Here is a 4972-nt window from a genome sequence, read left to right as displayed (position 1 = left end):
GTGGAGCCTAGAAAAAAAGTAAGATGTGAATGACACAAGTTTGACCTAGGCACAACTTCATGGACACACACTTGGTGCCTAAAGTGAAGCTCATCATACATCAGCTTGGGGCTTAAACCAGTGTTTGGTGCGGCTGACTCTGCCCCTCTTCCACTATGCTGCTTTCCTCTTCATCAAACAACTCCATCAACTGGAGACCACTAAAAGGAAAGAGAAATACACCAAGGCCACAGTCATTAGCATCCTGGAACATTGGATTCTATTTCTGGCAGATCAGAGGTAGTTGGCAAACCTCTGCCCCCGTCTCCCCAGCTCAGCACTCTGAGGTAATGAGCCCACTGTATTATGTGGCATTAGCAGAAGTGCTGGATGCTGATCAAGAGAGGAAATAGACTCCTGTCCTCCATCATCAGCAGCCTGCACCTGGGGCTTGGGGTTCAGCTGTGGCCTCAGGGGAAGGCAGCTCTTATACATTGAGGGCCTACTGTGTGCCAAGTGCTGTGCTAGGTGCATCTGGCCTCTGCTTTTTTCTCAAGCCTCATCTTGCACTCTATTCCCTCTCTCTGATTTCCAACTAATCTGGTTCTATTTCAGTGTTTTCAAACAGGCTGGTCTTTCTCTTCCAGGTCTTTGTATGTACTGTCCCCATTGCTCGATGCACTCTCCCTGTCTCTTAGCTGGGTTAACTTGAATGCATCCTCAGACCTTAGGCTCTCTGCTTTCTCTGCTGGGCTGAAGGCTTCTCTGGGGTAGTGCCACCCGCTCCCCCGCCGAAGTACTGCTTGGCTCCCAGCCCAGTGTTCTGTAAGTATTTGTTGAATGACTGAATGATGGAGTGAATGACTCCTCACAACAGCCCGCTTTGACAGATGAGGCAACTGAGGCTCAGAGAGAACTAGCTTGTCCAAGGCCAAGATGAGGTGAGAGGCAGAGTCAGGATTTGAACCTGGGTCTGTGTGGTGGCCAAGCTTGTGCCCTTTCGACTACACCTGGCACTCAGACGTAAACGAAGGAGGGAATGATGGTGATGGGGAGTGGGGAGAAAGTATCTGAGAAAGAGGCAAGAGCACAGGCACCTCTGTCCCATTGCTTCCAGGTAGTAACACCAGAAATGGAGGTGGAACCTGGGGCTGAGCTACCAAGTCACACAGAGTTCAGCTAAGCCTCTGGGAGCCTGGTCTCCCAGTGTCTCTTAGACTGAGGGCTTACAGGTGCCTGCTCTGTAGACAACAGGGGTAAGGTCGGCAGCTCAGCTGCTGCCAGAATCCGGAGGGTTGTGCTAACTCCCAGGGTCTTTGGTACCCTCTGGTTAAAGGGGCCCACAGAAGATTCCAGGTCAGAAACAGGAGGTGTTACCACCAGGGAGCTGCATGGGAGGTGGTTCCTGTAGCAGAGAGAGCACTGACTCCAGAGTCCAAAAAACAGACTAAGAATCCCAACTCCACCAATTATTGCTGAGTGACATTTGCCCAGTTACTCCAATTGCTTGAGCCTCAGTCTCCTTGTCTGGAAAATGGGGATAATAAGACACTCCTCAGATGGTTGTTGAGAAAGTTAAATGAGTTAACTCTGTAGCAGTCTGAGAACAGGGCCTGCCTCCCCATCTGGAACCTGGCACAAGGAGAGCAGTTGGTAAGTGTTAGGCTAGAAGGCCTATTGTTCCTCCATTGCCATGGAACCTTTGCTGCTTCAGCTTCTCTCCCACATAATAGTTTGCTCTGCATGTTTCCCAGGGCTGTTGGAAGGATCAGATGTGATAGAGGGTGGAGGAGACACCTGTCAAATCCTGTCTGAAGGGGGAAAGCTGAAGGAAGTTGTGTTGCCTTTGTGTCTCCATTTGGACCACACTGGGCCCGGGCCAAGGGACCCAACAAGCACCTAAAAAGGAGAAAAAGGTCCATGGGCTTGAGAGAGGATGATGGCAACAATGATGATGGCTATGATGATGATGCTGATGATGATGGTGGTGATGATGGTAATAATGATGGTGATGATGGTGATGGTGACAGTAATGATGGTGATGATGATGATGGTGGTGGTGATGGTGGTAATGGTGGTGATGATAATGGTGACAATGGTGATGATGGGAATAATGGGGATGATGACGGTGATGATGATGATGGTGACGATGGTGATGATGGTGGTGATGATGGTGAGATTGATGATGGTGATGATGATGACAGTGATGATGATGATAGTGATGATGTGATGGTGGTGATGATGGTGATGATGGTGATGATGGTGATGATAGTGATGATGATGGTGATGATGTGATGGTGGTGATGATGATGGTGATGATGGTGATGATGGTGATGATGATGATGGTGATGATGGTGATGATGATGATGGTGATGGTGATGATGGTGATGATGGTGATGGTGATGATGGTGATGGTGATGATGGTGATGATAGTGATGATGATGACAGTGATGATGATGATGGTGGTGATGGTGATGATGGGAGTGACAATGTGATGATGGTGATGATGGTGGTGATGATGGTGAGGATGATGATGGTGGTGATGATGGTGACGATGATGGTGATGATGATGACAGTGATGATGATGATGATGGTGGTGATGGTGATGATGGGAGTGATGGTGTGATGATGGTGATGATGGTGATGATGGTGAGGATGATGATGGTGATGATGATGACGGTGATGATTATGGTGATGATGGCAATGGTGATGATGAGGATGATGGTGATAGAGATGCTAATGAGGGTGATATGACATTGGATGGAGGGATGCAGGCCAAGCCTTAAGAAGACAACAGGGCATCGTAAAAAGAGATGAAAGGGTAGTTGTTCAAACATCCAAATATCTTTAAGTCCAAGCTCTGCCTTTTACTAGTCAAGTGACTTTGGGCAAGTTGTGGAACATCTCTGAGTGTCAGGTCTGCCACCTGTAAAACAGAAAAAAGAACCCTGCCTTGCATGCTTCACAGGTAGCCTCCATGGGGATCACAAGCATTTTCATACACACAGGCAGCTGTGGTTGCTGCTGCTGTATCTGAGATCAGATCCTAGCCCAGGCAGCTGTTGCTATCAAGCAGACTTAGTTCAAGCTCTGTTACTTCCTTGCTCAGGTGTTGTCAGCCTTAGTTTTTTCATCTACAAATGACTCTAATAATACCTCTCCACATAGGGTTGTGGTCTGGCTAAAATAGGTCCATGTAGTTACAGGGACCCACCTAGTGCCTGCAAAGAGTGGGGGCTCCATGAATGGTCCTCATTATGATTGCAAGCCTCTGGTCCACTCTGGCTCTTTCTCTCCTGGCTGCCCACTCAGCTTGGCCCAATCTGGTTGATCACAGTCATCACAGTTCCCTGCAAAAAGATTCTGTGCTGCATTCTCAAGGACTAGATGAGGTCACAAAGGGCTGCCCTGTATGGTTGTGTAGGTTGCTTACTGCTCAAGGGCACTCAGCTGAGGAAATAGCTTGGCCTTTCCCCCCAAAGCTGAGAGCTTTAAAGAGGGGCTGCCTCTGCCCAGAAAAGGAATCTTTCTTTTATTTGCATAAAAACAACATATGGGCTGGAAGGCACCTGAATCACCCATGGTGGGATTAAACCAGCTTGGAAATGTAGACTCGGATGGGTCTCAGACAGCACCCAACATTCTTACTGGACAGAAGAAGAAGCTGACCACTATTTATTCATTCATCCAAATTTTACTGTACACTAAGTGGCAAGTACCACCTCTTCTCTCAAGAGGGCAAGGACACCATGACAGATTATTACATGCTTTTCAAACCCATTTGGATATTGATTCTGGACATCAAGAGTTTACATAGAAAGCTCTGGCTGATGCAGTGGCTCACACCTGTAATCTCAACACATTGGGAGGCCGAGGCAGGAAGCTTGCTTGAGCCCAGGAATTTGAGACCAGCCTGGGCAACAGAGCAAGACCCTGTCTCTACAAAAAAATTAAAAATTCACTGGGTGTGATGACGCGTGCCTGTAGTCCTAGGTATTCAGGAGGCTGAGGCGGGAGGATCGCTTGAGCCCAGCAGGTCGAGGCTGCAGTGAGCCATGATCATGACACTGCACTCCAGTGTGAGCTACAGAGCAAGACCCTGTCTCCAAAAAGAAAAAGAAAAAAAAGAGCTTACATAGCAAGTTCAGAGAGTAAAAGATGATGCATTATCCAAATCTATTGGAACCCCAAGTTTCAGATCTGAGTACCAAGAGTTCAGACAGTGAGGGTTTAATCCAAAAGCAAGAGATTTCTGTAAGGCAGCTCCATGCAGCACAGAAGAGAGAGCAACCAAGATTTCCCAGAGGCAGGAATACTTGATGGAAGGAAAACTAGGAGTCTGCTGGCAATCCAGAGATGAGCGGCCCCTCAGGCACAGGCTCTGGCATGTGCAAAGATCTGGGGTACAGAGAGCCTTGCAAGCTCAGGGAACTACAAGTCAGTCTCTTTGGCTGGAGCATAAAGGAGAGGAGGAAGAATGCTTGGCAATGAGGGTCAGAGAGGTTAAGCAGCCCATTCAAGGGTCACACAGCAAACTTCTGTTTAGCTGGGATTAGAACCCAGGCTCCTGACTGAGTTGGGGCTTGCTCGGATCATCGGGCTCAGTGGGTGGGCAGAGAGGCAGCAGGAGGCAGAAATGGTCAGATCCAGGGAAGGGGGCAGGGTGTGGCTGGTTCAGCTGTGCTCCTGTTGACCTTTGGCCTGGGGGGACACCTCTCCTCCCCTGTCATTGTCAGTCTGCCTTCGGGGATGTTGGGCGGGGCCCTGAATGTTGGATGAGGTACCAGCCTGTTCTGGCTATCTGCCCTCTGTACTGACTGGCACCTGACCCAGTGCCCCAATGCAGCTGAGTTTATGCAGCTGATGACCCATTGACCTCTGCTGAAGTTCAAGGCTGGCACAGGTGCCCGGGCCTGCCAAGGCAAGAGACTCAGTTAGGGATAGTGTAGTCTGGGATGGTGCATTCAGCAGGAAGGAGCGCTGTGCTCGGGTC

The sequence above is a fragment of the Mandrillus leucophaeus genome, unplaced genomic scaffold, assembly GCF_000951045.1.
Source record: "Mandrillus leucophaeus isolate KB7577 unplaced genomic scaffold, Mleu.le_1.0 Scaffold2, whole genome shotgun sequence".
In the NCBI taxonomy this organism is placed as follows: Eukaryota; Metazoa; Chordata; class Mammalia; order Primates; family Cercopithecidae; genus Mandrillus; species Mandrillus leucophaeus.
The sequence above is the reverse complement of the archived record's forward strand: the minus strand, read 5'-3'. Positions refer to the sequence as shown.